This window comes from Muscardinus avellanarius, assembly GCF_963383645.1.
Source record: "Muscardinus avellanarius genome assembly, chromosome: 9".
NCBI lineage: Eukaryota > Metazoa > Chordata > Mammalia > Rodentia > Gliridae > Muscardinus > Muscardinus avellanarius.
Window position 1 is genome coordinate 73,731,704 of NC_137795.1, and position 23,663 is coordinate 73,755,366.

The window sequence follows — 23,663 nt, forward strand, 5'->3', positions numbered from 1 at the left end:
CAAAATCTCATTAACCATTTTCATAAAGATACCACAGTATACTGAAGGGATTATCACAAACATTTTAAAAATCATCCTGATAACTCATTCCATGCTGATTATACCCCTGATTCACCATGGTTACAACACATTCTGTTCTAAATTTGTTCAAAAGGCCCCCCCAAAAAAATATGAGAAAAGATAGAAAAGGAGAATGGTACCAGAAAATTGAGAATATTCTTCAGTAAGCCTATAGAGAAGAGCTGTAGGTATTCTCACTCCAAATGATTGGACATATATTGAGTTCTTCTGTAGAACTCAAATATAGCATGATTTTTAACCTGATTGCCTCTAGTATTTAGAAAGATGATTTGCCATCTTGCTTCTACATTGAATTGTTCCTGGGGACAATAGCAAATTCCTTTTTGGTTTTCATACTTTTTCCTGTCACAGGGGGATTTTATTCATTTTGCAATGAATAAAAAATATGCATAGTTTGTACCACATTTGAAATCCCCAAAACAGTAAAAAGAATTTGAAGGGGGAGGAAATACTTGCATTTGGTTTATTACAAATGTCTTTCTTCGAGACTCTTGTGGTCTCTGGATGTCCCGCACACTATTACAGTGGTAAAAATACCAGAAAATCATACCTCCTCTTTCAGCATGTAGCTTCTACTCTAGGTATGTATCCTTACGGTGGAAGAGACGTATTTATTAGAAAATGTATACTCAATTTTTGGTTTTTTGATTTTTAAAGGCAGAGTCTTGCTGAGTGGCCCAGGATGGTCTTGAAGTTTCCATCCTTCTGCCTCAGCCCCCCAAGTAGCTGGGATTACAGGTATGTGCCAACACACCCAGCCAGGTACATTGGTTTTTAAATTATTAAAACATATACAGACTAAGTGAAGAGGGAATATGTTTTTCCAACCAAAATCAAGACACTGAAAGTAAAGAAAGAAACAAAAAAAACAAGTTTGGACTGACTGCAGCTGAGTATAAAGAGCTATGAAGTGACAATTCATTTTTTAAAATCCAGTCAAAATACTATGTAAAGAAGTAAAATTACAATTTGGGAGGTTGATTCTTTTTTACTTTTCTTCAACGTGTGTGTGTGTGTGTGTGTGTGTGTGTGTGTGTGTGTGTGTTTGTGTGTGTGTGTGTGTGTGTGTGTGTGTGTGTGTGTGTATTACTTGGCTGCAATTAGTGTATTGGAAATACACAGGTTGATTAAAAATGTAAGTTTTCCAAGTCAAGCGTGGTGGCACAAGTTTGTAATCCCAGGATTTGGGAGGCTGAGACAGGAGGATCGCAGTTCACAGACAGCTTCAGCTGCTTATTGAAGCCCTTCACGGTGTAGTGAGACCCTATTTCCAGCTGGGAGGTAGAATGACCCTGGGTTCCATCACCAGTAACACACACACACACAAATGTAAGGTTATGAATGATCAACCAAAGAAACAGAGAGAAAAGAAGAGAAGGAGAAAGCTTTTCATCTCAGCCCCTGGGAATAATTTGTTAACCTTTTTTTCCCCCTAAAATGTCTAGTTCTCAAAATTTCAAAGACTGTCAAATTCATTTAGCTGAAAAGTAGAAATAGCAATGTTAATACAAGATAATATGTTATTAGAGTAAAAACACTAAGGAAGACATAGAGGCAATTTTATAAAAATATAACCTATGAAAAACATAGTTAAAAATTTTATCAGTCAAATAACAGCTAAACATATAAAATTCAAACTAATACAATATAATATTAAAACCAATATACAAAGCAAACTTCTTAAAAATAAAGTAACAAGCCGGGTGTGGTGGCGCACGCTTGTAATCCCAGCATTGGGGAGGCTGAGACCGGAGGATTGTGGTTCGCAGTTTCTTAGTAAGGCCCTCCACAACTTAGTGAGACTCTGTTTCAAAATAAAAAGAATAAAAAATAGGGCAAGGGGTATAGCTTGGAGGTCGAATTCCCCTGGGTTCCATCCCTAGACCCACAAAATTTTTAAAAATTTAAAAAATAAAGTTAGAGTGGAATGCTTTATTACATTATTTGGCAAAATTTGTACAACTTGAAGAATTAAATCACTTTATTTAAAATGTTATGTAATAGCCAGACGTGGTAGCATATGCTTGTAATCCCAGCATTTGGGAGTCTGAACAGGAGAAACGCAGTTAGTGGACAGCCTCATCTACTACTTAGGCCCTTTGCAACTCTGTGAGATACTGTTTCAAAATAAAGAATAAAAAATAGAGCTGGGGGTATAGCTCAAAGGTAGAATGCCTCTGGTTTCACCCCAAGTACTGCAAAAATAGAAGGAGGAGAAGGAGAAGGAGAAGGAGAAGGAGAAGTAGAAGGAGAAAGAAAGAAAGAAAGAAAAAAGAAAGAAAAGAACACCACTTGATTTCATTTTTATAATTAAAACCAGTGGAAGTTCACTCTGAGGAGAATTTTCAGCCTTAAATGTTCTCATTATTAAAGAAGAAAAATGAAAGGAAACTAGGGAATTCTTGCTGCTGTATCTGAGAGCGCAACAGATGGCACCACTAAGAAGTTAGTAAAATGGATAAAAACCATAATATAACAAAACATGGCCTTAGTCACTTCCATTCTCATTTTATGGCCAGAGCATGTCATCTAACTGCACCTGAGCCCAAAGGAACAGCGCAGCATCAGCACCAGGTCCCTGGAAGGAAAATTTGTGCAGATCCCAGAAGACTACTATGGTTCTTATGCCCAGTGGTCATCTATTTAATATACAATTTCCTGAGCTCAAAGTCTATTTACTATGAAATATTTGTGAAATAGAATTAATTTATTTATTACTTATTGTGTCACTGGGGATTGAACTCGGAGGCATTTTATCTTTGAGCTATACCCCCAGACCTATTTCATTTTATTATTTTTTATTATCATTATTATTTTCTTTTTTTTTTTCTTGCGGTACTGAGGATGGAACCCAGGGGCATTCTACCTCTGAGCTACACCCCCAGCCCTATTTTTTTATTTTGTATTTTCAAACAGGGTCTTACTGAGTTGCAGATGGCCTCACTAAGTCTCTGCGGCTATCCACAAATCACGATCCTCCAGTCTCAGTCTCCCAAATGCTGGGATTACAAGTATGCAAACACCACGCCTGGCTATAATATTTACAATGATAAATGTTTATGTATTTACATTCACATTTGTTACCTAGTTAGTTAAAAGATTATACTTATATCGAGATGTTAACTTAAAGTAGACTCTAAGAAAAGAAAGTTATCTCAAGCCAGGCATGGTGGCACAGGCTTGTAATCCCAGCATTTGGGAGGCTGAGACAGGAGGATCACACAGGTTCAAAGCCAGCCTCAGATAATTAGTGAGGCTCTCGGCAACTTAGTGAAACCCTGTTTCCAAATAAAGTATAAAATAGATCTGGGAGTGTACCCCAGAGGTAGAAAGCCCCTGCCTTCCATTCTCAGTGCAACAAAAATGAAAAGAAAAAAAAGAATAAATTATCTCTAGTTTTTCAATATACCAGTAAAACAAATACTGAATAATTATTTCTGCTACTAAAGAAAAAAAAATCACAATTTGAGACTGGACATTGTTAAACATTGAAGTATAAAAAGAATAAAGACTTTTGATAAAGTCTTTATTGAAAGCTGGGTGTGGGGGTGCACGCCTAAATCCCAGCATTTAGGAGGCTGAGATCAGAGGAGCATGGTTTGCAGACAGCCTCAAATACTTAGTGAGGCCCTTTGCAACTCACTGAGACCCTGTTTTAAAATACAGAATAAAAAATAGGGTTGGGGAAGTAGCTTAGAGGTAAAATGCCCCTGGGTCCCACCCCTAGTGCCGGGAGAAAATAAAGTCTTTATTGATTCTCTAGAGAGCTTTATCTAGTAAGAGTTTCATGACAGTCATCCATAATTCCTTTTAGGTAAAAACTAATAAATAATAAAGCATAAGCTGGGCACAGTGGCATGCACTTGTATTTCCAGTGTTTGGAAATCTGAGATGGAAGGATTTCAGGTTCCAGGCCAGTGTGTAGTAACTTAGAGATATTTCATTTCAAAATAAAAAATAAAACAGGACAAAATAGGACTGGGAGTATAGCTCAGAGATAGCCTTGGATTCAACTCTCAACACAACAAAAAGAAAAAAGTTGATTGGCCTGAAAACAAAATAAACACAGAAATAATTATACACACATACACATATTTACATATTTATAACTATGTTCTTGCTGTTTATGGTAATAAGATTTAAAAATTTCAAAGCAACTTTAAACTGGCCTTTTTTCTTTGCTTTGTATTAATGTATCCAAATATAATTGATCTTAACTTTTTTCATGCTAAGATCTTATGCAAAACCTTGTAATATCTACAGGTCAGTTCTTCTGTCTTACAATTATAAAACCACTTATTAACCTTAGGTTTTTTGTTTTGTTTGTCTTGTTTTGTTTGTTTTGTTGTTGTTTTTCCGGTACTGGGGATGGAACCCAGGGCATTTTACCTCCAAGTTACAGCCCCAGCCCTATTTTTTATTCTTTATTTTGAAACAGAGTCTCACTAAGTTGCAAAAGGCTTCACTATGTAGTAGCTGAGGCTGTCCTCAAATCAAGATCCTCCTGTCTCAGCCTCCCAAATGCTGGGATTACAAGCCTGTGCCACCATGCCCGGCTCTAGTTTTTCTCAACTCTACACAAAAGTTTTTGAGTTTAGTCCTTTCTTTTTAACCACCCATGTAATATCTTATAATTTTTTATTTTTTAAAGGTCTTCACAAGTATTCCTTTGTAGCACGATACTTTCATTATTTCCTTTCCTTAAAACCCATATTTAATCATCAATTTGCTGATATTTGGACAGAGTCATTTATACAAAGTCATTAAGCCAGGCAATTTGTTTAGAGTCCCTTAAATAATTGTTAAACTAATAACACTTTACAATGGTATGGTAATTAGACTATCAAAGGGATAATAGAATCACAGGAAAAAAACCTTTATTTGAATGAAGTAGAAATCCCCATTGATATTTGATTCCTTGTTTATGATTTTTGAAGTGTGCTATATGATAATTATAGAAAATTTAGCAAATTCAAGGAAGAATAAGGAATAAAATAGAAACCTACTATACTCCTCTACTCAGATATAACCCACTAAACTTTTTTATAATCAAGTTGTATACCTCACAAACTTCCATAAGACTATAAAAATAATTGTGTTTCTCTTTCATTTTTCTCTTTTTGAAGACTCCAAAGAGCAGAACTACACAAAGGAGAAAAGAATGCAAAGAAGGAGGAGGGAAAATAAAAGGCCATCATATATGTAGCATGCCAAAAGATAACCATTCTTGTAGGATTTTTTTTCTCAGTAACAACATTTTCTTTAGAAAAAAATTCTATTCAGCTGGTTCTTTCTATTGCTAGGCCCTATTACAATGACCGTGCTGTTAGAAACATCATGTTCTCTGATGTTGGTGTTTAACATCTTTGCTTAAGAAGTGAAGCCGGAGCCGGGTGTGGTGGCGCACGCTTGTAATCCCAGCATTTGGGAGGCTGAGACCGGAGGATCGCGGTTCGAAGACTGTCTCAGCTACTTAGTGAGGCTCTTTGTAACACAGTGAGACCCGGTTCCAAAATAAAGAATAAAAAATAGGGCATGGGGTGTAGCTCGGAGGTTGAATGCCCCTGGGTTCCATCCCCAGAACTGAAAAAAGAAAAAAAAAAAAGTGAAGCCGGGATAATGCAAGTACCTGGACTGTACCATGGTTTGTTGTTGCTGCATCTCAATCTGCCCTCTATTTTGGCTCCTCAGCCTTTTTGTTTCTGATACAGGGGATTGAACCCAGGGGCATTCTACCTCCAAGCTACATCCCCAGCCCTATTTTTTATTTTTTATTTTGAAACAGAGTCTCACTAAATTGTAAAGGGCCTCACTATTTAACTGAGGCTGGCCAGGAACCGCGATCCTCCTGTCTCAGCCTCTTAAGTATTGGGATTACAAGTGCACCACCACGCCCAGCTGACAAACACCTTCTTACTATGCTTTTGTAATGTTATCCAGCAACACAATGAGTGTCCATGTCAGTAAGTTTACCTGTGCTCTGAGATTTATAAACATCTGGTCTCTGGCCCAGCTCTTCTATGCAAGCGCTCTGAGTGGTGCACTTAGGGCATCTTTTGACTCTTCTGTAACACGTGTGATATATTTACAGGATGTTGGACAGTCCATTCATATCTCTCTCTCTCTCTCTCTCTCTCTCTCTCTCTCTCTCTCTCTCTCTCTCTCTCTGCACTGTAAGCACACATCATGATGAAGTTCAGAGGGATAGACGCCTACATGCACACAGATCTCATTGAGCCCTCCTCCAGTTTCCACTCCACTCCTTCCCTCCCATTCTTCTCGAGCATGTCATTGTGGTTGGCATTGATACATTCAAGTATGTATATTTGAGTATGTCCATTGAGGTGTTTCCCACTTCAAATCTTCTTCCCCCTTCCTGTCTCCCTCAGGCCCCTCCCTTCACTCCACTAAGGTTCCTCCTCCTGTGTCCCAGTTTCTCCCTAGCTTGCACTTATGAGGGAAACACATCTGACCTTTCACTTTTTGTAATTGACTAATCTCACTTAGCATAATATTATCCAGTTCCATCCATTTCCCTGCAAATACACAATTTTGTTCTTTATGGCTGAGTAGAAATCCGTGTATATATATCCCATTATTTTGTAATCCTTTTATATATTGATAAATACCAAGGCTGGTTTAATAGCTAAAGAATTAAGAATTGTGCAGCTATAAACATAAATATGCATGTGTTACTATGGTAGTCTGATTTCCATTCTTTTGGGTAGATACCCAGGAGTGGTATCGTTGGGTCATATGGTAGGCTCCTTCCCATTCTTTGGAGGACCCTCCACACTGGTTTCCAAAGTAATTGTACTATCTTTCTTTTCTTTATTTATTTATTTTCTTTTTTCCTTTCTCTCTCTCTCTTTTTTTATGTGTGTGTGTGTGTGTGTGTGTGTGTGTGTGTGTGTGTGTTACTGGGGATGGAACCCAGGGGCATTCTACTGCCAAGCTATACACCCAGCCCTATTTTTTATTCTTTATTTTGAAACAGGGTCTCACTGAGTTGCCTAACAGAAGTACCTGAGGCTGTCCTTGAACCGCAATCTTCCTGTCTCAGACTCCCAAATACTGGGATTACATGCGAGTGCCACCACGCCCAATCCTCACCAGCATTTATTATCAAGAACCTTAAGAGAGAACCGACAGAATGGGAGAAGATTTTTGCCATCTACTTCTCCAATAGAAGAGTAATATCTAGAATATACAAGGAACTCAAGAAATTTACCACCAAATAAAAACAAATAAACAAATAAAAAATGGGCAAGTGAACTAAAGAAACACTTAACAAAATAAAAAATACAAATGGTCTATAAATATATGAAAACCTGTTCAACATCATTAGCAATCAGAGAATGCAAATCCAAACTACTCTGAGATTTCACCTAATCCCAATTAGAATGGCAGTCACTAACAACGTTTCTTTTTCAGATTATTATACCCTTCTTAGAATCTTTAAAATCCAGTCTTAATAAATTAATTTGGTTGTTTCCTTCAGAAACACCTAAAAGTATCTTCTTCTTTAATTTGAAAATAAAATCTTGCCGGGCATGGCGGCGCATGTTTGTAATCCCAGCATTCCAGAGGCTGAGACAGGAGGATCATGGTTCACAGACATCCTCAGCTACTTAATGAGCCCCTCCACAACTTACTGAGGGCCTCAATAAGTAGAAAAAAAAATAATAGGGCAGGGGCGTATAGCTCGGAGGTCAAATGCTGCTGGGTTCCATTCCCAGACCCACAAAAAAAAAAAAAAAAAAAAAAATCTTATTCAGGACAAAAAATATTTTTTTACTTAAATTCTTACACTATCTTGGCAACAAAATACTATAACAGATGAGTAATTAAAGACTACTAAGTTACTTACCCATCTTCCCTGATTTAATGCTTAATATTCTTTTTCTTCCCAATTTCCTTGTTTCATTCTTACTTCTTCCATTGTAAAATATTTTCCGCGTTACATATATTTTCGTCACCTTTAAATATAGCTTAATTATGTCTGAATTTAAGAAAAGCTAGCCATCTTATTCTTTTCTATAATAGTATCATACTTAGAATTTTTGCTGATATATGTATTCATATAAATATTCGTTTTAAGCCAGATGTGGTAGCACCTGCTTGTAATCCCAGTACTTGAGAGGCTGAGACAGGAGGATCCAGGCTTGCGTTCAGCCTCAGCTACTTAGTGAGGCCCTCTGCAACTTAGTGAGACCCTGTTTCAAAATAGATAATAAAAAATCGGGCAGGAGTTATAGCTCAGAGGTAGAATGCCCCTGGGTTCAATCCTAAGTACCACAAAAAAATTAATTTTATTTTTAGAGTATTTCAGTAAGACAGTTGTGTTTTTAATGTTAAAAAAAATAAGAGCTTGACATGATGGAGCATGCTTGTAATGCTAATACTTGGTGGCCTGAAACAGGAGGACCACAGGTTCAAGGACAGCTTCAGCAACATAGACTCTCAGCAACTTAGTGAGATCCCATTCCAAAACCAGAAATAAAAAGTGCTAGAAATGGTTCGTAGCCAGCCTCAGCTACTTAATAAGGCCCTCCACAACTCAGTGAGACCCTGTTTCAAAATTAAAGGAAAAAAAATAGGGCTGAGGATATAGCTCGAAGGTAGAACACCCCTGAGTTTCAGACCAAGTACCTCAGGAAAAAAAAAAAGAATAACCCTAGATACAATCCCCAGTACCACAAAAAAATTAAAAAAAAAAATGACAACCTGATCTTAGAGAAATAAAATTAGATACATAAAGAATGACATGGCTTTTATTTATCTGTAACATCTTGTAGGGGTGCTGGAAAGCAGGCTGGAAGAAGCACTTTCCCCCCCAGCATGAGAAGTTAACTAGAGAAGTCTTCTCCCATATTAGGATTAGAAATAAGATATTAGAATATAGAGTTAAGATATAGAAGTAAGGTAGGATTGGAAATAGAATGAAAATCCATAAGCCCAGCTGCCCAGGTTGCAGGATTCAAGGACCAGGGTAGGGGACCCACCAGGTCAAAGCCTCTAATCTCCAGCTTGCCGGCCAAGGTCTTTGTACATGGGACCCCATCCCCATATCTCTGAGCCAGATCAGCAAACAAGGCCATGCTGATTTGCTCTCCAGACAGATTCCTCAGCGCAGAGATAAGCCTGGCCCAGCCAAGGTGGGTGGGGAAGGCAGCCCTAAGGAACGAACACATACCATAAGGGAGATAAGCAGTCTTTAGCAGGCTCTGATGTGTGTGGATGCATGTTTTAAAATTATTGGTTGTACTTGTTTGTCCTTGTATCTGATTGGTTGTATTCTAAGGTTGGCGGGCCCTGACTGTGTAACCACACCCTCCTGGGGCTATAAAGTCAGACTGTGAAGTGAGCTCTGGGTCAAAACTCAACCATAGTGTCTGAGTCTTGACCCCTGGCTAGCCGGGACAGAGCTATAGCACAATAAACCTCGCTTGCATTTTACATCTCATGTTAGTCTTCCGTTATTTCGGTTGGTGGGCGATTCTCGGACCCTTCGATCTACAGATCCACCTCTTAAACCAGTACCACTGCTTACTATGTAAATTATTATCATGAAAAAAAATTGTTTCAAATAGAAAATTTATGGCCTCATTTTAAAAGCAAATTTCAGCTAAGTATATGCTAAAACATAGATGGATACATTTAGTACAAGATTGGTTAAATGATTCTTCTATAATTTCTTTCTAAATGTTTTATTGATTCTTTGGTCCCACAATAACAATAAATGAGTTTAATGAATTAATTAGTTGATTGATCAAAGTACTCAGAAACATATCTCTGAGATAAGGAGTGAATATTTTTAACTGAATGAAAATGAAAATAGAACTTTGTTTGTTTGTTTGTTTTTGCTGGTCTGGGGATGGAGCCCAGGGGCATTCGACCTCTGAGCTACAGCCCCTGCCCTATTTTTATTCTTTATTTTGAAACTGGGTCTCACTGAGTTGCAGAGGGCCTCACTAAGTAGCTGAGGCTGTCCGCGAACCACAATCCTCCAGTCTCAGTCTTCCAAATGCTGGGATTACAAGCGTGCACCACCACGCCTGGCTAAAATACAACTTTTCAAAATTTGTGTGCTAGGGCCTGGGATGAGGCCCAGTTGTAGAGTACTTGCCTAGCATGCACAAGGCCCTGGGTTCAACACCCAGGACACACAAAAAAAAGTTTGCATCAGTGAAAGCAAGACAGAGGGAAATTTTTAGTACTGAATGTATGTATCAGAACAAAATAAAAATTTGTAAATAATCATCTATACTTCTACCTCAGGACACTAGCAATATAAACCTAAAGAAAGTAGAAGAAACAACAAAAAATTAGAAATCAATTAGAGAAAATTAACAAAACCTAGTTTCTTGGAAAAAATCAGCAAAATTGTTAAACCTCTAGTGAGAAGCCAAAAATAAAAGAAACGATACTAATATTAGAAACGAGAGAGGTAGCTGGGCGTGGTGGCGCATGCTTGTAATCCCCGCACTTGGGAGGCAGAGACAGGAGGATTGCGCAGGTTCGAAGCCAGCCGCGCTGGCTTAAGAGACCCTGTTTCCAAATATTATATAAAATAGGTCTGAGAGTGTAGCCCAGAGGTAGAAGGGTTTCCAGGAACCCCAATACCACCAAAAAAAAAAAAAAAGAAAGAAAGAGAGAAAGGAAGGAAGGAAGGGATGGAGGGAGAGAGGTCATCAATACTGATTCATGGACATTGAAAGATTCTCTTTCTCTGATAGAATCCTGAATGACAGAGGTTCATACATATACATGAAATACAAAGTGGGAGAAAATAATCATCAAAATCAATACAGTAGTTGGCCTTGGGGCAGGATTTGGGATGGAGTTTGAACTTAGAAATGGACTTAGGCATATAATTTTTTTTTAAAACCAAGAGAAAGAATTTATGTATTTCTCTTCCAGGCTACACTCCCAGACCTATTTTATATTTTATTTGGAAAGAGGGTCTCACTAAGTGGTTGAGAGCCTCACTAAGTCGCTGAGGCTGGCTTCGAACCTATGCAATCCTCCTGTCTCAGCCTCCCAAGCCCTGCGATTACAAGTGTGCATCACCAAGCCCAGCCACAGTATTATTCTTATTACCACTCTGAAGTTAAGATCTGTCCAGGACCTTGTGCATGCCTGGCTCACATGGGTTAGTAACAAACTCACAACACCTTGCCATCGATGCCGCTTTATTATCCCATTTCATTTGTATAAGCCTGCCTAAGTACTACCCACTAGTATTTAAGATATAAAGAAACTGAAACCTGAAAAGATCATAGGAACCCTGTTTATTCATGCCAATGGTTGATGGCAGAGCCAGATTTTTTTTGTTTTGTTTTTTTGGCCCTGTACTAGGGATCAAACCCAGGGGCATTCTACCTCTGAGCTATACCTCCAGTCCTATTTTTTAGTCTTTATATTGAAACAGATTTTCACTGAATTGCAAAGGGCCTCACTAAGTAGCTGAAGCTGTTCGTCAACCGGATCCTCCTGTCTCAGTCTCCCAAATGCTGAGATTACAATTGTGGGCCACCACGCCCGGCTTCAGAGCCAGATTTTAAACCAGCTTTTTCTTCAACATCTCTTCTCCATAAGTCCATGGAAATAATTAAGTGCATTAAGATATAATGTGTCATTAATTTGTTTCCAACAAAATATTAAGTATGCAATACCTTATGATCACTAAGGCACCATGCTGTACAGCAGGTCTTTGAAACTTACTCATCTTATATCTCTAGTCAAAGGAATGGAACCAGTCAAGTATGGAAATAGACAATAGTGGTTGCCAGGGGGAGAAGGGTGGAAAACGATTTGAGAAGCCATTGTTCAATAAAGTGCTATAGAGTCTTTGATTCAAAAGCACCTACTGGGTGACCACTCACTATCTTCTATACCTTAGTCAGTCCCCCTCAACCTGCTTCCCTTTCCTCCTTTTTTTCCCTGTTGTTCATCTGCATGGATTTCCTCTTGGTAGCTGCCTTGTCTGTCAGTTCTTTCTGCTTTTACTCTATCTGTAAGCCTGTTTTAACTCCACCCTCTGTGAATATTCACACACACACACACACACACACACACACACACACACACACAAAATAAACTCCTAAGTTAAAAAAGGAAAATTCTTCATAGTTCTCAGGTTATGGGGAAGGCAGGAAAGAAAGCACAGTCCTCTTGGTTAAATTCAGGTTTTTAAATCAATTATTTCCTGATCAGTTACTGTTTTCTTCTCGTGCATATTCAATTATCGCTGTCACAGTGGTTTCATATGTGCACACATGTATTATACATGACATGTACAAGTGTTGGTGAAATTGTGCCTGTATCACTAAAGAGCTTGCCAGCTGGTGCCTGGGGGCTTAGAATGCTATTGCGCTCAAATCACATGCGGAAAACTTCATAATGAAATCCGAAAATCACAGCAGCATAAACACAGCTGCTTATGCCTATAAAGTAAGTGGTTTACAAGGAAAAGCATAATCAGTAGAATCGAGTGTTTAGTCAATTGCATTAACGGCAGACAAATAGAAATATTTGACAGGAGGCCATTTTAGAGAACTCTGTATGCTGCAAATGTAATGAGACATCTTAAAAAGAAACGTCATCCATTATGCATGAGTTTGAATAAAATACAAAGGGCTCTCCTGAAAAAAAAATAGGAAAATTAAAATTCTCTTAAAGATGTGAGGGTTTTGATTTTAGTAGCTCATTTTATTTCTTTTAAATTGGTATCAAGGTACTCTTTTTTAGAAGTGACTTCTATGTGATTATAACCAGAGATTTAATATATCTTAAATATTCCAGAGATCATGTTTCAGAAATCTCCTGCATGTATGAGAAATTTCCAAAACAAAATCTCTTTTGGAATTTGAACTAGACTGGGGGAGGGGCATAGAGGCTATTCAGACCTTGCAGAGTGGAGCAGGTGATGTAGGAAGCTCCTTTGGAAGGTGATGGAAGGTAATCAGGGTAGACAGGTAGACCACAGTGGAAGGGGTCTGATAGCAAGAAAGGGTCAGAGGTCAAGGTAGGAAGCTTAAAAGGCCCCTTGCTGGCTCAGCGGTGGAGTTCCAGCCTTGAGAGCCAAAATGCTGAAAAATCATTGAAGAAATCTGAAACCAAACAAAAAACAGAAAAGACCCCATACTGGGACTAGGACACTTGGATCTTGTTGCAGAAGACCATTTCCAAGGACATCCTCCTGGTGAAAATCTGTTTTGAAACCTAGAATGAAAAGGAATCTTCAGGTTGCAGGTACGTCATCCTGGAGATAAAAGCTGTGGAGACTGGGAGAAAGCTAGCAGCAAACGAAAAGTTACTAATCTAATAGAGCTAATATTAGTGGTAATGATCAATAAATCATGAAGTTCCAGGCTAAGCAACTAGGAATGGCAAATTACTGAAAGCTTTTCTAAATTCCAGTTGTTGCTGGGCGTGATGGCACAGGCTTGTAATCCTGGTACTTGGGAGACTGAAGCAGGAGGATCACAACTTTGAGATCATCCTTTCCAGTGTAGTGAGATGCTGTTTCAAAACAAAAATTAAAAAGTACTGGGGGGTGTACTTAGACATAGGATGCCTCTGAGTTCAATGCTCAGTACTAATGAATGAATGAATTAATTAATTAGTTAATTTCAATGTTTATGGGCCAGGAAGTCCTTAGTGTATCTGTTTTAGTAAACAGATATGATGCTTGGTGGTATAATTAGCACATAAGCAAACATCTCCAAACAATTATGCATGAATCAGTTGCACGGGAATTACCTAGTGGGGCTTTAAGAACTAGTTGGTCCAGGATCGCAGGTGGCCTAAGTAATAAAATCTGAAGGCCTGGGAACTGCATTCGCTACAAGCTCCTTAGGGAGCCACTGGTTTTGACTGTACTCCATTTTGGAGCCCCATCCAACTTAACCCACAAAAAGCACTTTAATGCTCCAAAGAAATTAAGGAATTGAAGTTTTCTCTCAAACAGTTTAAGCATTCTCTCTTCCAGTAGTATCATATACATACATGGATAAATATAGCTCCTTGTTGCCATAATGGACACCTTTAGCTCAGTGCACCCCAAAATTATCATAAATTACAATTTAATAAGTCAGTTAATGTAACTTTAATTCCAGAAAGCCATCACTCTACAGACCTCCTATTTCACTCTAATTCTGCTGTACACTACTAGGACAGAACACATCTTCCCACAAAGACAGTGTCCTAGAAACCGTCCAACTGCACTGCATCTCCATTGTGTGTGCTTTCTTTCCTACTCTTCCTTGTCCTGTTGGGGGCAGTTTTATTGGGTACAGATGAGATGTAAGAAGCCTTGATGGACCTCAGCAGATGTGAGGACTGGTCGGATTATTGTTCCAGGATACATATAAAGACACAGGGTTGCACAAGACTGACACCTGAGTAGACTTCGAATCACTAAACCTCTAAGTCCCTCTATGCACTGACCCTGAGAATGGTTTCAACGTTGGTGCACGGAGACTAATGGTTATTCGAGAATCCTAGGTGGGAAGTCAGGAGACTTGAATTTCTGGTTTTGCTTCCAGGACCAACCAAGTGTGCAGCCTTAAACGAATGGTCTCACTGCGCTGGGCTCTATTTTCTTGCGCAGTGGTAGAAGAAAAGGTTTGACTCTCCATTTTTTACTATTTATATAATTTGAGGGAAATAATTGCATCGAGGGTCTTACTCTTTCCACTCCCCTCAGAAAGTTGGAGCAATTTACTCAGATATGATATGTGGAGTGCTTAACACAGTCCCTAGCACAAAGCAAGTTTTCTTTCTTTTTTTTTTCTTCTTTGTAACACTGAGGATTGAACCAAGAGTCATTTTACCTCTGAACTAAACCCCTAGACCGATTTTATTTCTTATTTGAAAACAGGGTCTCACTAAGTTGCAGAGGGCCTCGCTAAATTGTTGAGGCTGGCTTCGAACCTGCCATCCTCTTGTCTCCGCCTCCCAAGTACTGAGATTACAAGTTTGCACTACCACACCCGGCATAAAGCAAGTTTTCTATTAACATTAGCTATTACTGAATTGAGGAAGAAGTAGGTTAATAGATGTGAAAAATACTAAAATGTTTGAAAGTGAAGATGTACACAAATTTTAAATATATAATATTAGCTAACTAATGCTGTGTAACAAATTACTCCTGATTTTAGCAGCTGGATGTAGACAATACTTGTTATCCTTACATAGCTTCTGAAAATAAGTGATTTTGACTCAGACACTCTCATGAGTGTCAGGAGCTAGATAAGCTGGAAAGTGAAAACAGTCAGAGTAGCTGTTTAATGCAACAAGAAAAATGGAAGCAAAATAGATGCCTTAACACACTAAATACAATAGTGTAACCAAGGGGGTAAGAAGGAGAAAGCTGGCACTACCACTGTTCGCTTTCTCTCATGGATTAGTTTGCTGACTGAGGCCCAGGAGCATCCTTTCACTATTCAGGGAACCTTGAACAAAAGGCTTCTGAAGCTTTATGGACCTTGGTGTGAAGGAGGTTTAGGAGTAAAAACGTACTGGGTACTAAGTCCCCACCTGCCCCAAAGAGGTTTTGGCCAAAGCACCTTAGGGAGATCTTGGCCAGAGAACTTTGGGATGAGAAATTCAAATATGCATAAAAATCTGCATATTAGGATAGCAGAACCTAAGTACTTGGCAACAGTTCACCATACAAGATGGCGATGCACCCGGCATTCCAAGTCAGTTGTGGGGAGGTCTGTGTTCGCCCCTGAGGCCTGCCAAGTAAATCCTTTGTAATAAAATAGCATTGTCCTTGAAAACTGTATCAAGGTTTTAGGTCAGGAGCTTCAGCTAACACAGATGTGATTTGGTCAGGTGGAAGGATGCTGAAACCAGGTGGTCCAGCCAGCTTGGATGAAGCCTGGGGGCACATGTGGGACAAACCCAAGGAGACCAATTGAAGTAGATGTACAACAAGGGGTCAGGCAAACAAGTGAGTGGGTATCAGAGGGCCGAGTGCCTGAGGAACTCCATGGTCAGCTGGAAGCTGGGACCTCAGAGTGCTTCTCAGGGTGTAGTGCTGCACCCAGGTTACCAACTGGGGAACCTACAACTCTCCGGGTCCCATGCTTGGTTTCTCACCTGTTAGGTTTTTTTTGTTTTGTTTTTTTTTTGTTTTTTTTTTTTACAGTATGAGTGATGGGACCCAGGACATTGTACCTCCAAGCTACACCCTTAGTCCCATTTCTTTATGCCTTATTTTGAAAGAGGGTCTCACTAAGTTGCAGAGGACCTCACTAAGTAGCTGAGGCTGTCTGAGAACCGAAATCCTCCTGTCTCAGCCTTCCAAATGCTGGGATTACAAGCGTGTGCCACCATGCCCGGCTTCTCACCTGTTAGTTTTAATGTGGAACCAGGACATTTTTTAAACAACTTTAACAAGTCCTGAATACAACAACTCAACAACCATTAGACACCAAGTTCAAAAAGGAGGGGAGAATAGGTCAGAAGCAGCAAGGGAGAGTTGGCAAGGGCATTTGTAGATAGTCACTGGCTGAGCACTGCACGTTCTCTAGTGTTCTTTTTTGTTGTTGTTGTTGTTTGTTTGTTTGTTTTCAGTACTGGGGATGGAACCAGTACTGCAATAAAAAACCAGTACCGCAATAAAAATTCTTTCTTTTGAAACAGGGTCTCACTGAGTTGCAAAGGGCTTCACTAAGTAGCTGAGGCTGTGCACTGAACCACGGTCCTCCTGTCCCAAGCTTGCACCATCATGCCCAGCTGCTCTAGTTGTTTTTTATTCCTCTTTTTCAGGTGGAAATGACCCATTTCTGGCTACATTAGCCTGGAAACCCACAAGTAAAAGTAATTTTAAATGACTTAAAAATAACAAAAAAAGGTCAGGACGTAGTAAGAACAAGTGTGGCATTTATTAATGGTACCTGGAAATATCCCGATCCTAAGCACCAGAGCTGGGCTTGGCCATCTTTCTGGGTTGGATTTTCTACCATTAGTAGAAACTGACAAGCTGGATTGACATGCGAACCATTTAGGTTGTTGCTCACACAAGCTGCACTGATTGTGGCAAGTAGAGTAGAACTATTTAGCTTGCTCTGATCTCTCTGTTTCAGCCCCATAAGGGTATTTCAGCTTTCACTGAAGTAGTACTGGTGCTTTACTGTGGGAAAGTCAGCCGACTTTAGTGGCCATTCACTATACCTCTGAAACAATGAACTCTATCTTAGATGACCACTAAAGTCATTGAATGAGTAGTTAATGATAAGTTGAGTGAGTTATTAACGCTCCATGAATGAGTAGCTAATAAAGCATTCATAGCCAGGTGTGGTAGTGCACACTTGTAATCCCAGTATTCAGGAGGCTGAGGCATTGGACTGAGGTTAGACACCAGCCTCAGCTACTTATTGAGGCCCTTTGCAACTCAGTGAGACCCTGTTTCAAAATAAACAATAAAAAATAGGGCTGGGGGTGTAGCTCAGAGGTAGAATACCCCTGGGTTCTGTCCCCAGTACCACACACACACACACACACACACACACACAAAAGTTGCTAAGGAGATGGAAGTATACCTTGTGCCTACACAAAATAAGGAGATAAGCCTGGGCTACAAATACAAAGTTAGAACCCCTGAAAGAGCTATCATTTCAATAAAGTAATGTGTAAGAAAAAAAGTCTACAAAGAAGCTAAAGGCAACTAAAAGGAAATCTGTCTGGGCCGCAGTACTGAGCCCACATCACCACCAATAATAAAAAGACAAGATATGTCCTCTCTGAGGGTTTTTAACTTCATCCATGATCTTGTTATTTTGGAGTTTGAATTTATACTATCTATTGAGTCAAGATAATCCCAAACTGATAAAACAAAATATCCCCAGGTTAGCAGCACTTTCAGATGCCTGGCATAAACAGACACAAACTCCAAGGAAAGTACCTCCTAATTGAGCCCTCAGGATTCTATAATATCAGATTCAAAGACTAGCTCCTAGTGAAAAATACACACACACACACACACACACACACACACACACACACACCCCACAGAACCAGAATCTAATAAACGCAATAAATAATAAATTTAATTTAGACCATATGGAATTCAGATAATGGAATTTTCCCAAATCAAATTTTAAAAACCTACTTTAAGAAATGAAAGTCAAAGAGTAAAAATCTAGAACGCAAAACTAATAAAATTAGCAAACAGAATCTAACGCCACATTAAGAAAACAATAAAGGATGACCCAGTAATATTAATTCTAAGAATGCAGTCTTGGTTTAATGTTAGGAAATATATTGTTATTACCACATGCCATATTAATAATTGGACATGGGCATAAAGTGGTTTTTTTTGTTTTTGTTTGTTTGTTTTTGCAGTATTGGGGATGGAACCCAGGGCACTCTACCTCCAAGCTACATCCCCAGGGTTTCACTAAGTTGCAAAGGGCCTCACTAAGTAGCTGAGGCTGCCCATTAGCTGTAATGGTGGCACAGCAAAACTGTACCCGTGTGAGATGTAGCCCCGGATACTTGTTCCTAGCTATTTTAAAAAAGAAGAGCCAGAACTCTTTTGCTATAAGCTTAAGTAATTTTATTACTACAAAGGCAGAAAGAAGGGACAGAATAAAAGCATTACATCAGAGGGACATAGTGGAGTAACTTGAAAATAAGTTACTGAAATTTTATTTTATTTAAATTATTTATTTTATTTTATTTGGTGGTACTGGGGTTCCTGGAAGCCCTTCTGGCTCCGGGCTACACTCCCAGACCTATTTTATACTTTTTTATGTGGAAACAGGGTCTCTTAAGCCAGAGCCGCGGCTGGCTTCGAACCCGTGCGATCCTCCTGTCTCCGCCTCCCAAGTGCGGGGATTACAAGTGTGTGCCACCATGCCCGGCTGAAATTTTAGATACAGAAGTTTTTATTAAGATGCATTTTCCTTCATCATGCCCAACCAATAATCTTCTGACCTAGGTGTGAGCCCACGCATTAGCTCCTCGCAGGCCCCTTTTTTATGATTATGGGGATTCTGATTATGGGGATTTCTTGCTCAACCAAAAGCCTTCTTCCTGCCTTGATGCAAGTGTAGGCGTAGGTCATTGTTAGGACCTGAATGATTAACAAAGTCAGGGTCATGTGGTATCTGCCCCCCTTAGCAGAGGCCTGTACCCTCCTCCCGCATTCTTCAGGAATTTTAACCTATCTACTAGAAGTTATTTATTATGTTAATCTGCCTTTAAAATATGAAGGCCCTAGGTCCCAACTCTTCTATGTACTTGATAATTACTTTTGCTGAGCAAACTCTGCATTATAACAAGCAGCCTGAGTGCCTGGCTACAAGCAGGCTTTGACTATGTTTTTACATTTTGGAATTAGAATTAGTACCAGAGAAATTCTCTAATATATTTTGCAATTAGTACCAAAACCATTTCCCAATATTGGCACACTAACCACGACCCTCCAGTCTCAACCTCCCAAATGCTGGGATTACAAGTGTGCACCACCACGTCGGCAAGTATAAACTTTTAAAATAGCTGTCAGACATAGGTAACCAGCACAAAACAGCACATATTTAAAATGGACAATTTAAGCATTGTGATAGCTGGGCGTGGTGGTGCTTTCCTATAGCCCTAGTTTTGGGGAGGCTGAGACAGGAGGATTACAGATTCAAGGCCGGGCTCAGCAATTTAACAAGGCCCTCAGCAAATTAGTAAGACCCTGTTTCAAAATAAAAATTAAAATAGGACTGGGAAAGCCAACCATGGTGGCACATGCTTGTAATCCCAGCATTTGGAAGGCTGAGCTAGGAGGGTGGCAGTTCTTGGACAGCCTCAGGTACTTAGTGAGGCCCTTTGCAACTCAGTGAGATCCTGTTTCAAAATAAAGAATAAAGAGCCGGGCATGGTGGCACACACTTGTAATCCTAGCATTTCAGAGGCTTGAAAGGGAGGATTGCGGTTCGTGGACAGCCTCAGCTATTAGTGAGGCCCTTTGTAACTCAATGAGACCCTGTTTCAAAATAAAGAATAAAAAATAGGGCTGGGAGTATAGGTCAGAGGTAGAATGCCACTGGGTTCCTTCCTCAGTACCCGGGGAAAAAAAAGAGAGAAGAAAAAAATAGGGCCAGGGGTATAGTTGAAGGTAGAATGCCACTGGGTTTCATCCCCAGTACAGCAAAATAAATAAATAAAATAGGACTGGGATGTAGTTTGGAGGTAGAATGCACTTGGATTTAATCCGTAGTACCACACACACACGCACGCACGCACGCACGCACGCACACACACACACACACACACATGCACACACACACACATCATAACACCAGCATCAGAGTAAGATAGATAATAAATCACTCATCACCTCCAAACATGTTCTCCTGCTGTCGTGGGAAAACATGATAATTCCATGATAATTCTGAGGTCCCGGGTTTGAGACTGGGAGATTCACATCAGGACCTTGGGGTACTTGGTTTTTGTGGTGAAAATAAATTCAGTACCTGCCCGTCAGAGACAAAGAGAGGGGTTTTATTTAGGAAAAGTGAGGATGCACTTTGAAGAGAGAGCACAGGCTACCTGGAGTGTGCGAGAAACCCTTGGGGCCTTTACAATCCTTCTTTCATAGAGGATCCTGAGAGGGAGTGGCTAGAAGCACATGGTATGGATGGGGTGACATGGGGTGGCTTGTCTCCCTTCTTCGGATCTTAGGTTCTCATCATTTCATTGGTGACTGCTGGGTGATGCCTGGGCTTGACAAATGGTGAAACTTCCTTTGGGATTTTAATTTGCCAAGTATCCCAAGAAGGTTTAGGCCTAAAGTGATAGATGTGATAAATCCAGTCCCTTCCCTTCCCTTCCCCTCACGGGACAAGAGGCAGAACCCGGAAGGTAGAGCAGAGATACCAAGAGACTCCCGACATCGTGGGGCAGACTCCATGCCACAAAACTCCAGATATCAGGAGAGGGACCAGAATTCTCCCACACCGCTAGCCCCATCCCAAACCCTGGCTACATAAATACCCTCACTTCCTCTCTGCAGGGTGACTCTACTGACTGTGACTCTACTGCCTGATCATTGGTCCCTTCCTCCACGGTAGGCAGACCTCACCCAAAGGTACCAGTTTAATTAAAGAGGCCTGGTCTCACACAAAGACTTGGCTGGTTTTTGCCTCCTTTGCAACCCCCAACTCAATTTCAACATTACATAATGATAGGGTGCTGGAAGTTCAGGTATGAAAATAGGTCATTATGATTAAAAAGTGTAAATCTATTGAGGGCCTTTGCCTTAAGAAAAGGACAGGCCAGATGGGCCATTATAATTTTAAAAATGTAGGCCAGGCCTATTGAAGACTTATGCTTAAGAAAAGTACAGGCCAAGTGGGTCATTATGATTAAAAACTGTGGTCCACTAAGGACTTTTCCCTAAGAAAAAGCACGTCCTGTAAGGTGAAGTTAAGGTTTATAAAGTTTCTAGATTTTAAAACTGTTACAGTTTGGAGAGAGTATGGTTGTGGGAAACTGTTCCTGGGGTCCCCTGTTAGGGTCCCGGACACAATTTCCCTCAAACCACAACAAAACCCAAAATGACCAAAAACAGAAAACCACAGGTTCTTTTTCTAAGCTAAGAATAAATATGCATAGCTTGGACAGTTGCTGAAGATTTAAAGAAGTTTATTAAAAAGATAGAAATACAGAAAATAGTTACAGCCCCATGCCAAAATGGAATGAGGGGGGGAGGGTGGCCCTGGCCAACTCACCACTCCCAAGATACAGCACGTGGACCGGACTTTTTATACCCATGACCTCCATCTTGTTTGCATAATTCTGAAGTAATGAACATCCCTGTAAGGTACCTCCCCCAGCAAGGTGTGGCAAAGTGTCTCTTTTCATGAAGGTCAGCCCCTCCTACCATCTTAGCTGGCTTATCATGTAGATCTGTCTTTAGATAGAGAAAGGCCTAGTTCTCCTCTCCTACTGACTTGCTAATTACATGTAGCTAAGTCAATCTAAGTTTCAATAGCTGTTTGCTTCCTGACCAAAGCCAAGCCTTTCACTCTCCAGGTCTACCGCCATTTTGACACAATTATTTTTGAAATATATTAATAATCAGACCTTTCCTTTCCTTTCTTATGTAGGGGTGCTGGAAAGCAGACTGGAAGAAGCGCTTTCCGCCCCTTGCATGAGAAGTTAACTAAGCCCAGCTGCCCAGGTTGCAGGATTCAAGGACCAGGGTACGGGACCCACCAGGTCAAAGCCTCTAATCTCTAGCTTGCCGGCCAAGGTCTTTGTACATGGGACCTGATCCCCATATCTCTGAGCCAGATCAGCACTCTCCCTCCGGCCTGGGGAACAAGGCCATGCTAATCTGCTCTCCTCATCTGAGGAGGCAAATTCATCCTCTCCTCATCTGAGGAGGCTGAGGAATCTGCTGAGATAAGCCTGGCCCAGCCAAGGTGGGTGGGAAAGGCAGCCCTAGGGAACGAACACATACCATAAGGGAGATAAGCAGTCCTTAGCAGGCTCTGACATGTGTGGATGCATGTTTTAAAATTATTGGTTGTACTTGTTTGTCCTTGTATCTGATTGGTTGTAATCTAAGGTTGGTGGGCTCGGACTTTTGGCGGGCCCTCACGTGTGTGACCACTCCCTCTTGGGGCTATAAAGTCAGACTGTGGAGTGAGCTCTGGGTCGAAACTCGACCATAGTGTCTAGGTCTCGACCCCTGGCTTGCCGGGACAGAGCTGCAGCACAATAAACCTTGCTTGCATTTTACATCTCTTGTGAGTCCTTCGTTATTTGGGTTGGTGGGTGATTCTCGGACCCTTCACTTAAATCTTCCTAGGCCATTCCCAATACTGGTACAGAAACTATATTTTCCTTTTTTTTCCCAATTCATCTGCTTTCTACCTAATGTTTTGTTTCTCCTACCCTGCCTCAGTGCTATTTGTAATGCTTCCCTCCTTTTTCTTCTTGTGGGCCCCTCCTCATCTTCGTGCAATCATGGATCTACTTTCTGTCACTATAAATTAGTTTTCATTTTCTAACATTTGCAAAATTTTGTCTGAGATTCAAGAGAATGGATTAGAGTCATGCCGCAGTCCTTCCCAGTGACCAGCGCCATCTGCCTGGAAGCACCAAGAAGGACCAGGTCTGTGGCTGAGGGTCAGGAGGACCAGTTATCGTAGACATCCAGGGTCTTGTGGGTGAGAATGGAGACAGACAATAAGGAAGACTGATAATGGGAAAGCAAATGAATGATTTTCTGACTATGACAGAGTTCTCACCCAAGGTCATTTGCCATCCCAGCTCCTGCACACTCTCCCTTCCTTGGCCAGAACCAATTCCCCAGCAGAGGGTCACAGAGGCAAACCAGAACAGCTGCTAGGCTAGGGGATGTGGCAGCAAAAGGTAAATTTCCTTTCCTATGGGCATCTAAAGAATTTTTTGAATCATGGCTCTTAGAAGTTATTTTATTTACACACAAAATTCTTTGTGTGTTTTATTTATACACACAAAAAAATCCAATGTAATATTTTCTTTAAAAATTATTGTAATTTCAACATAGCTGTAATCCCCACCTTGATGATCATCTTTAGTGC